Here is a 12,134-nt window from a genome sequence, read left to right as displayed (position 1 = left end):
ACAATAGATTCACCATGCTGCAAGTCTTTACACAAGTCTCCATCCAGTCTGACCTCAGTACCTCTCTCACCATTGACAGATCGCTTCTGTCATCTCTACTTCATCTGCTATCTATTCCATCAGCATGGGTGCCTTTTATACTCTCTCACCTTGGTCCTCAGAATCCCACCACGATCAGCCCCAACACCAGCAGCACCAGGGACACCAGCAGCACCAACATCAACAACACCAACCTTCGCCACAATCACCTGGTGCTGTACAGGATAGAGGGCATCAGCACCCGACCACATTGCTGCCCGGGAAGCCAGGGATGGCCTCACCATGGTCAGATTTACTTCACTTGACGCTGTACACCCTGGCTGCCACATGATACGCCAGGTTGGCACGACCCCACACTAACACCATAAAGCATCCCTATACTGCCCAAACCATTCCTTTCACACTCATCGCCATTGCGGCGGGTTCCGCTATGTCTCACCATTCACTGCAACTCACTAAGCTACTTCCAAAGGTGCACACAAATCTGTCCAAGAAGGCCAAGTGTGGAAAATAAAGGTTTCAATGTTTGACACCACATTAACAGAAACATTACATGAACATTGCATAAAACACCCAAGTGCATACCCTTGTGTGTTGTTAGTTGGTATGATCGCACTAGGATGAGGGTGAGTGCGAGGGGTGGTTAGTGAGATGGGGATGTGATAATGTAGATAGAGAGGGATGGGTGGAGGTGCAAGGTAAGTTGGTGTGAGTAAGGATGTGCAGGAGTAGGGTAGGGAAGGTAGAGTGATGGGGATGTGATGAGAGGCACAGCAGGATTAAGTTGAGTGTGGCGTTGTACTAACGTTTCGTAATCTACTGAGATCATTTTTTTATGTTTCTATTCTAGACACAAAAGGCATCAAGGGGTATGAGGAGAGTGTGGGAATATGGTATTGAGATAGAGGATCAGCCATGATCATATTGAATGGCACAGCAGGCTCGAAGGGCCGAATGGCCTACTCCTGCTCCTATTTATCTATGTTTCTATCTTTGAAACATTCGCGGCACTGCACCCAGGTCCTCCTGACAACATCCCTGCTTGTGCCCTCCTCTGCAATGTGCAACCAGGCTGTGTTGATCTCCTGGGGGGGTCTCTTCTGCTCATAGGAAGGGAAGCAGACCTCCCTGTGTGCTGTGACTCCCTCCATAAGCATATGGAGGGAGTCCTGGGAGAGCCTGGGTGCAGCCCTGCACCTCTGTGCAGTAATTGTCAGTGATTGCAGCATCTCAATGCTATAGAACACTGACAGCACAAATGTCAAAATAAAGTTGGCCACGGTCCCTTTAAGGAAACCAGCAGATGACGCATCATTAAATGACATCACCAGTCCCGCCTTCTCTCATTGGCCAGGAAACACGCTGGGGGGGGCTTAACAAGCCCAATCACGGGAAATTCATTTCAGAGGCCGGGATGGAGACAGCAGTGGAGTCAGGACCCGCCATCGACGCACCCGCCACAGACCTGCTGAGGTTAGCAAAATCGCGGCCTCTTATACCAGTATCTAAAGGCACTCCAATATGACTATACCAGTAACAAAACACTCCCTCACGCTACTATACCGCCATCTAAACACACTTTAAGACAACTATTCCAGTATCTTTATACGCCCTTGCACTACTATACCAGTATCTCACACATCCTAAGATGACTATATCAGTATCTAAACACATCCTCACACTACAATGCCATTATCTAAACATGCCTGAGCACTGCTATACTGGTATCTAAACACATACTAAGATGACTATACCAATATTCACAACAATGCCAGCAGACCCATTTTACCATTGTTAGGTTCCTGTAAATTATAGATATGAAAATTTGTATAACAGCTGCACAAACCTGTAAACCATTGCAAAATTGTCAGTGGAAATGGGGGAGGGACATAAAAAATCTGTAGTTTCATATCATTTTAGCTAAATTCTGTCCTCCCACTAGTTGTAGCAGCTTGTAATAATTAAAAATTGACAACAGTATGTTTGTTCGAACTGCGGGAATGGGGGCCCACGTTGTATTTGGTCCAGACGTAGGTTAAATGTATTTCTAGCTATGCTCAAATGATCTGGTACAAGAATAATGTTTATAAAATCGGCATTCCCCTGATCGCTCATTAAGAGGAAACCCCGGGCTCCCCCTCCCACTGTGAAGTCAGGGAATCGCTCCCACCCACTGACTGCCGGGGACCATTCCCATGGGTTCCCGGCTGCGGCCTCCTGCCATCAAATTCCCACTCCTGGTATGCCAACCAGGTAGTCAATCTGGTCATGTGTCAGGTGGGACACTGGAAATATTTAATCAAATGAGGCCCTGCTGTTTAGATCGGCTGGGGAATTGGCCACAGTTCCTGTTCCCGGTTACTTTCCTGTGACATTTTTTTTTATTCGTTTGTGGGTGTCGCTGGCAAGACCAGCATTTATTGCCCATCCCTAATTGCCCTTGAGAAGGTGGTGGTGAGCCGCCTTCTTGAACTGCTGCAGTCCGTGTGGTGAAGGTACTCCCACAGTGATGTTATGGAGGGAGTTCCAGGGTTTTGACTCAGCGACGATGAAGGATCGGTGATATACTTCTAATTCAGGATGGTGTGTGACTTGGAGGGGAACTTGGAGGTGGTGGTGTTCCCATGCACCTGCTGCCCTTGTCCTTCTAGGTGGAAGAGGTCACAAGTTTGGGAGGTGCTGCCGAAGAAGCCTTGGCGAGTTGCTGCAGTGCATCTTGTAGATGGTACACACTGCAGCCGAGGTACGCCGGTGGTGGAGGGAGTGAATGTTTAAGGTGGTGGATGGGGTGCCAATCAAGCGGACTGCTTTATCCTGGATGTTGTCGAGCTTCTTGAGTGTTGTTGGAGATGCACTCATCCAGGCAAGTTTAGAGTATTCCATCACACTCCTTACTTGTACCTTGTAGATGGTGGAAAGGCATTGGGGAGTCAGGAGGTGAGACACTCGCCACAGAATGCCCAGCCTCTGACCTGCTCTTGTTGCCACAGTATTTATGTGGCTGGTCCAGTTAAGCTTCTGGTCAATGGTGACCCCCAGGATGTTGATGGTGGGGGATTCGGCGATGGTGATGCCATTGAATGTCAAGGGGCGGTGGTTAGACTCTCGCTTGTTGGAGATAGTCATTGCCTGGCACTTCTGTGGCGCGAATGTTACCTGCCACTTATCAGCCCAAGCCTGAACGTTGCCCAGGTCTTGTTGCATGCGGGCATGGACTGCTTCATTATCTGAGGAGTTGCGAATGGCGCTGAACACTGTGCAGTCATCAGCGAACATCCCCATTTCTGAGCTTATGTTGGAGGGAAGGTCATTGATGAAGCAGCTGAAGATGGTTGGGCCTAGGACACTGCCCTGAGGAACTCCTGAAGCGATGTCCTGGGGCTTTGATGTTTGACCTTCAACCACCACAACCATCTTCCTTTATGCTAGGTATGACTCCAGCCAGTGGAGTGTTTTCCCCCCGATTCCCATTGACTTCAGTTTTACTAGGGCTCTTTGATGCCACACTTGGTCAAATGCTGCCTTGATGTCCAGGGCAGTCACTCTCACCTCACCTCTGAAATTCAGCTCCTTTATCCATGTTTGGGCCAAGGCTGTAATGAGGCTGAGAGCCGATTGGTCTTGGCAGAACCCAAACTGGGCATCAGTGAGCAGGTTATTGGTGAGTAAGTGTCGCTTCATAGCACTGTCGATGACACCTTCCATCACTTTGCTGATGATTGAGAGTAGACTGATGGGACGGTAATTGGCCGGGTTGGATTTGTCCTGCTTTTTGTGGACAGGACATACCTGGGCAGTTTTCCACATTGTCGGATAGATGCTAGTGTTGTAGCTATACTGGAACAGCTTGGCTGGAGGTGCGGCTAGTTCTGGAGCACAAATCTTCAGCACAATAGCCAGGATGTTGTCGGGGCCCATAGCCTTTGCTGTATCCAGTGTGCTCGGCCATTTCTTGATATCATGTGGAGTGAATAGAATTGGCTGAAGACTGACTTCTGTGATGGTGGGGACCTCAGGAGTAGGCTGATATGGATCATCCATTCGGCACTTCTGGCTGAAGATGGTTGCAAACGCTTCAGCCTTGTCTTTTGCACTCACGTGCTTGGCTCCACCATCATTGAGGATGGGTATATTCATGGAGCCTCCTCCTCCCCCTGTTAGTTTTTTAATGGTCCACCACCATTCATGGCTGGGTGTGGCAGGACTGCAGAGCTTTGATCTGTTCTGTTGATTGTGGGATCGCTTAGCCCTGCCTATAGCATGCTGCTTCCGCTTTTTAGTATGGCATGCATGTCATCCTGTGTTGCAGCTTCCCCAGGTTGGGACCTGTTGTGTATGTACCTTTAAGAGAATAACTGGTCTCAGACTGCAGTACCAGCAGTGACCACCCCTGTATAAAAGGCGCTAGAGAGCCTCTGTTGTTTAGTTTCATTATTGACTTCCACCAGTAAAGATCTGTTTGTTTTCTCTCCTGCTAGTCCGTGTCTCAATCATTCACGGACATAACACTGGCGACGAGTAAGAAACGTACTTACCTGCAACTTGGCAGCAGCTCCGACGACGTTGTTGAAGGTCGGAGCCAGAAGAAAAAAAAAATAGAGTCCATTGAAACTCGAGAAACGGGCGTCGACCGTCAATCATCGGGTTCAAAACTTGCAGGAGAGATTGTCCAGAGCCAGGCTGGGTTCCTCGGTCCGTGGTTTCCCAGCTAATCGGGCTGGTGGCAGGTAGTGCTCTGATCCTTCCTGGGCTGCGGCGGGCTGAAGCTCGATCGGGTGGCCTTTCAATGGGGCCGGGCAGTGAGTCGGGAAGCAAAGAGAGAGAGAGAGGGTGGAGCACACAGGGCGCGGCTGGTGTTTCGAAGCCGGGCAGCGTTCGGACCTAAGAAGAGGGAGGGAAGTGTCCCAGAGGGTCCGCTCCATGAATCAATATTTAACGCGCAGGAAACCGTGGAAAGCAGCGCTAACAACAGCGGGGAAGAAGACAAAGCGCCATTTTGTTAAATCGGGGAAGAAGGCAAAGCGCGGGAGGCGCCATTTTAGATTTGCAAGATGCCGAAGACTGGCTGTATCACTGCTTTTGATAATACATTAGAGGACTGGACCATGTATGTGGAAAGAGTCGAGGTATATTTCGAGGCAAACGAAATAGCGGAGGGGAAAAAGGCATCGATATTGCTAAACTTAATGGGCGCTAGAACGTACGGCCTATTGCGGGATCTGATTACTCCAGCCAAACCGAAGGCGAAGAGTTTTAACGAAATTGTTGCTGTTCTACAGGAACACTTAAACCCTGCACCGCTGTTGATAGCAGAAAGATTTAAATTCCACAGGAGAACTCAGCACAAAGATGAGAGCAATGCTGAGTATCTTACGGAACTACGCAAGCTATCAAAGCACTGCCAGTTCGAAGCAGGACTGGCAGATACCCTACGGGACAAATTTGTCTGTGGACTCCTGAGAGAAGGAACACAGAAGAAGTTACTCGCAGAAAAAGAGCTGATGCTAGATAAGGCTTTCAGCGTGGCAGTATCGTATGAAGCAGCAGCCAGGGGAGCTGCAGAAATTCAACAAAAACCACAGGAATACGGCACCCACGAAATGACACGGGGATTTGCAAAAGGTTATCGCTGCGGCAGAACTAACCATGACCAGAAGGACTGCTGGTCCAAAGACAAAATATGCAGACAATGCGGGAAGATTGGACACATTGCACGAGTTTGTAGGTCTGGGAAGAAGACCAGCGACAACAAAAAGGCTACTAAGGAACCGTACAAGAAAGTACAAAAGATGACGGACAGTAGTTCCGAAGACCAGATGAGCGATAGTGAATCCGAGAACAGGAGATTAAGCTGTCTCAAACTTCACAATGTAATCGCAAAAGAGGATCACCGAACCATTTGGGTCACCCTCACGATAGCAGGGTCCCAAGTTAAAATGGAATTGGATACAGGATCAGCGCTAACCGTCATGAATCGACGAGACTACGAGCGGCTATTTTCACACATACCCTTGAGAGACACATCCATCGTCTTGACGACGTATACAGGGCAAAAAGCATACCCCAGAGGAAAAATAAGGGTGCCTGTCGAATACAATGGCAAGAAAATACGGAAATTGTATCTCTACATACTGTCAAATGGTGGACCACCGTTATTGGGACGGGAATGGATCAGGAAGATAAACTTAGATTGGCATTCCATTCATGCAATGACGGTGGATGGTAAAAAAGATGAAGACGTCACTCCTGGACGATTGTCAACAATCTTAGCTAACGCCAAAGAGGTATTTCAACAAGAACTGGGCACGCTTAAAGGCGTAACCGCCTCAATAAAAATAGAAGAGAATGCAGTTCCCAAGTTTTTCAAAGCGAGACCGGTACCATGTGCAATTCGCCCAGCTGTTGAGGCAGAGCTGGAGAATCTGGAGAAGGCGGGCGTGTTGTCTAAGGTCAACTGGAGCGAGTGGGCGACACCCATCGTTCCTGTCATGAAGAAAACGTTAAGCAATAAGTCCGGAGAGCCAAGGAAGATTCGCATCTGTGGGGATTTCAAGGTGACGGTGAACCCTGTCCTTCGCACAGTACAATATCCTCTTCCAAGGATAGAAGACATCTTCGCCTCGCTGTCTGGAGGAAAGCATTTTACAAAAATTGACCTGGCACAAGCATATTTGCAGATGGAGGTTGAAGAGTCCTCTAGGAAGTATCTCACGATGAACACTCACAAAGGTCTTTACCAGTATCATCGATTGGTATTCGGAGTAGCATCGGCTCCGGCGATATGGCAAAGAGCGATGGAACAAGTCCTGCAAGGGATTCCGGGGACTCAGTGTTACTTGGACGACATCCTTGTAACAGGTGAAGATGACAGTGAACACCTTAACAACCTAGAACAGGTGCTCAGTAGACTACGGGAACATGGGCTGCGAGCCAACCGCCCCAAGTGCGAATTTTTAAAGAAACAGATATTGTATTGTGGCCACGTGATTGATGAAGAGGGGTTACATAAGTCCCCTGACAAAATTGAAGTGGTTGTTAAGGCCCCAGCGCCTGAAAATGTGTCGCAACTGAGGTCATTCCTCGGGTTGGTGAATTACTATCATAAGTTTTTGCCGAATTTGTCGACAATTCTGCACCCACTGAACGCCCTGCTACGAACGGGGGTAGCATGGAAATGGAGCGATGATTGTAAGCGTGCTTTTCGGAAGAGTAAGGACTTAATCACTTCAAAGGAAGTATTGGCTCACTACAACCCAGCACTGCCAATCAGGCTGGCGTGTGATGCGTCTCCCTACGGCATTGGGGCGGTACTGTCACATAAATTCCTTGATGGTTTGGAGAGGCCGATAGTTTTTGCGTCACGCTCGTTAACTTCTGCCGAGCGTAACTACGCCCAGATTGACAGAGAGGCCCTCAGCCTAGTGTGGGGGGTGAAGAAGTTCAATCACTATCTGCACGGTCAAAAATTTACTCTACTAACCGATCACCAACCTCTTGTCTCCATTTTCAACCCTCAGAAGGGCGTACCGATAATGACAGCACAACGGCTGCAGAGATGGTCCCTTTTCCTAGGGGCACACCAATATGACATCGAGTACAAAGGAACTAAACAGCATGGAAATGCTGATGGATTGTCACGTCTACCGTTGCCGACGGTGGAAGAAGAAGACCTTGCAGTGGATCCTGTGGAGATATTCCACTCGACCATAGTCGAATGTCTTCCTGTGACGAATGCAAACATAGAAAAGGAAACACGGAATGACCCGACACTATCACGGGTCTATGATTTAACGGTGAAGGGATGGCCAGCACATGGCGAACCACTGCTGCCAGCATTCTCGCCGAGAAGAGAACAGCTGTCAGTGTGCAGAGGAATCTTGATGTGTGGATCCAGAGTAGTAATTCCACCTAAGTTGACGGATAGAGTGCTCAATGAGCTTCATGAGGGTCATCTGGGTGGGGTAAAAATGAAGAGCTTAGCCAGAGCGTTTGTGTGGTGGCCAGGAATCGATAGAGAAATCGAAGAGATGACCAAGAGCTGTGCAGGATGCCAGAAGGTCCAAAACGCCCCACCACAAGCTCCTCTGCATCCATGGGAGTGGCCCTCATCTCCATGGCAAAGGGTGCACATTGATTTTGCTGGTCCCTTCATGGACTTGATGTTTTTAATTGCGGTGGATGCACATTCAAAGTGGCCAGAGGTAATAAAAATGTCCTCAACCACCACGGAAAAAACTATCACAGTTTTACGAACCATATTCGCCAGGAATGGGCTGCCTGAACAGATTTGCTCTGATATTGGACCACAGTTTGTGTCTGAAGAGTTCCGGAGGTACTTAAAGAACAATGGTGTTAAGCATTACACATCTGCCCCATATCATCCAGCCACTAATAGATTGGCCGAGAGGTTTGTCCAAACATTCAAGAAGGCTATCAAGGCAATGTGTAATGAAGAGATACCCCTACAACACAAGGTGGACAACTTCTTGTTTGCCTACCGGAATGCGACACATGTGGTTACCAACCAAACTCCAGCCATGATGTTCTTCAATCGAAGACTACGATGCCGCTTGGATTTGGTTAAGCCAAACATCCGAAGAGATGTGGAGAACAGGCAGTTTCAGAATATGAATGAAAGGCCGACCAGGAGTTTTAAGATAGGGCAACCAGTTTTGGCCCGGGACTACCGCACTGAGAAATGACAGCCAGGAACGATTTGTACACGACAAGGACCTCTCATGTATACCGTGGACGTTGGGGAGAGCATTGTAAGACGCCATGCTGACCAGATTCTAGAGTCACTGGAAAACGTCAACTCCACACCACGATCTGATACACCTGGTAATGAAATCGACGTTCCAATTGCAGCTACCGCAGAACCGGTAATATTGGAAGCAGATGAACCAAACAACGACATTGATTCCGACTCAACATTGCCAGAAGAACCTGTTACCCCAAAGAGGCGTTATCCAGATAGAATCAGGAAGCCTCCTCAAAGACTGAACTTATAATTGCTTAAACTTAACCAATGTATCTAGCAACAGTAATTGTGATTGTAATTCGTTATCATTTAGTTGTTAAATGAATGTTATGTACTGTTTATCTAAAAGGGGAGGAATTGTTGTGTATGTACCTTTAAGAGAATAACTGGTCTCAGACTGCAGTACCGGCAGTGACCACCCCTGTATAAAAGGCGCTAGAGAGCCTCTGTTGTTTAGTTTCGTTATTGACTTCCACCAGTAAAGATCTGTTTGTTTTCTCTCCTGCTAGTCCGTGTCTCAATCATTCACGGACATAACAGGACCTCATTTTCAGGTACGCCTGGTGCTGTTCCTGGCATGCTCTTCTACACTCCTTATTGAACCAGGGTTGGTCCCCTGGCTTGGTGGTAATGGTAGAGTGAGGTTACAGATTGTGGTGGAGTACAATTCTGCTGCACATGGATGCCCAGTTTTGAGCTGCTAGATCTGTTCTGAATCTATCCCATTTAGCACGGCACTAGTGCCACACAACATGACGGAGGGTGTCCTTATTGTGAAGATGGGACTTCGTCTCCACAATGGCTGTGCGGTGGTCAGATGCATCTACGACAGGTAGATTGGTGAGGACGAGGTCAAGTTGGTTTTTCCCTTGATTTGGTTCTCTCACCACCTGTCGTAGGCCCAGACTGGCAGGTATGTCCTTCAGGACTCGACCAATAGTGGTGCTACCGAACCACTCTTGGAGATGGATATTGAAGTTCCCCCACCCAGAGTAAATTCTGTGCTCTTGCTACTCTCAGTGCTTTTTCCACTTTTTTTTGTTCATTTTTATGGGAGGTGGGCATTGCTGGCATTTATTGCCCATCCCTAATTATCCTTGAGAAGGTGCTCGTGAGCTGCCTTCTTGAACCACTGCTTTCTATGTGGTGAAGGTACTCCCACAGTGCTGTTAGGGAGGGAGTTCCAGGATTTTGACCCAGCGACGATGAAGGAATGGCAATATACTTCTAAGTCAGGATGGTGTGTGACTTGAAGGTGGTGGTGTTCCCACGCTGCCCGTGTCTCTTCTAGGTGGAAGAGGTCGCGGCTTTGGGAGGTGCTGCCGAAGAAGCTTTGGTGAGTTGCTGCAGTACACACTGCAGCCACGGTACGCTGAAGGTTTCCTTGCCCATGTTGGACCTGAAGTCATGAGACTTTGGAACATTGGCTGAAAGCTATGATTCTGTGAGTATGACTATGTCAGGCTGTTGCATACTGGTTAGAATACAACTGAGTGACTTGCTAGGCCCTTTCATACCTTTTAGTCAACAATACTGTGGGTCTGGATTCAAATATAAGCCAGACCAGGTAAGGATAGCAGATTTCGTTTTCCTAAAGGACAGTAGTGAACCAGATGGGTTTTTAACAACAATCTGATAGTTTCATGGTCACCATTACTGGTACTAGCTTTTTATTCCAGATTTATTTAATTGAATTTAAATTCCCCAGCTGCCGTGGTGGGATTTGAACTCAAGTCTCCAAATCATTAGTCTAAGCCTCTGGATTACTAGCCCAGTGACATTACCACTATGCTACCGTCCCCCTGTATGTATGTGTGTCCAATCTGCCGTCATCACCCCTCTCCTCAAAAAACCAACCCTTGGCCCCTCCATCCTTGCAAACTAGCACCCATCTCCAACCTCCCTTTCCTCTCCAAAGTCCTTGAACGTGGTATCGCCTCCCAAATCCGTGCCAATCTTTCCCACAACTCAATTTTTGAATCCCTCCAATCAGGTTTCCGCCCCTGCCACAGTACCGAAACGGCTCTCATCAAAGTCACAAATGACGTCCTTTGTGACTGTGACACAGGTAAACTATCCCTCCTCGTCCTTCTTGACTTGTCTGCAGCCTTTGACACGGTTGACCATTCCATCCTTCTCCAGCACCTCTCCACCGTCGTCCAGCTGGGTGGGACTGCACTCGCCTGGTTCCATTCTTATCTATCTAATCATAGCCAGAGAATCACCTTCAACGGCTTCTCTTCCCACTCCCGCATCATTACCTCTGGTGTCCCCCAAGGGTCTATCCTTGGCCCCCTCCTATTTCTCATTTACATGCTACTCCTTGGTAACATCATCCGAAAAATATGCATCACTTTCCACATGTACACTGATGATACCCAGCTCTACCTCACCACCACTTCTCTCAGCCCCTCCACGGTCTCTAAATTGTCAGACTGCTTGTCCGACATCCAGTTCTGGATGAGCAGAAATTTTCTCCAATTAAATACTGGGAGGACTGAAGCCATTGTTTTTGGTTCTCGCCACAAACTCCGTTCCCTAGCCACTGACTCCATCCCTCTCCCTAATATCTGTTTGAGGGTAAACCACACTGTTCGCAACCTTGGTGTCCTATTTGACCCAAAAATGAGCTTCTGACCACATATCTGCAGCATAACTAAGACCGCCTATTTCCACCTCCGTAACATCGCCCGTCTCTGCTGTTGCCTGAGCTCATCCACTGCTTAAACCCTCATCCATGCCTTTGTTACCTCTGGACTTGACTATTCCAACGCACTCCTAGCTGGCCTCCCACGGTCTACCCTATGTAAACTTGAGGTCATCCAAAACTCATCTGCCCATGTCCTAACTCGCACCAAGTTCCGTTCTCCCATCACCCTGTGCTCGCTAACCTACATTGGCTCTCGGTTAAGCAAAGCCTCGATTTCAAAATTCTCATCATTGTTTTCAAATCCCTCCATGGCCTCGCCACTCCCAATCTTTGTAATCTCCTCCAGCCCCACAACCCCTCCCCGAGATATCTGTGCTCCTCTAATTCTGCTCTCTTGAGCATCTCTGATTATAATCACTCAACCATTGGCAGCCATACCTTATGTTGCCTGGGCCCTAAGCTCTGGAATTCCCTGCCTAAACCTCTCCGCCTCTCTTCCTCTCTTTCCTCCTTTCAGACGCTCCTTAAAACCTACCTCTTTGACCAAGCTTTTGGACATCTGCCCTAATTTCTCCTTATGTGGCTCTGGGTCAAATTTTTAGTCTTATAATACTCCTGTGAAGCACCTTGGGGCATTTTACTATGTTAAAGGCGCTATGTAAATACAAATTGTTAGTCTTGCTT

This window comes from Somniosus microcephalus, chromosome 15, assembly GCF_052327205.1.
Source record: "Somniosus microcephalus isolate GS21.2 chromosome 15, FLI_Smic_1.0, whole genome shotgun sequence".
In the NCBI taxonomy this organism is placed as follows: domain Eukaryota; kingdom Metazoa; phylum Chordata; class Chondrichthyes; order Squaliformes; family Somniosidae; genus Somniosus; species Somniosus microcephalus.
The sequence above is the reverse complement of the archived record's forward strand: the minus strand, read 5'-3'. Positions refer to the sequence as shown.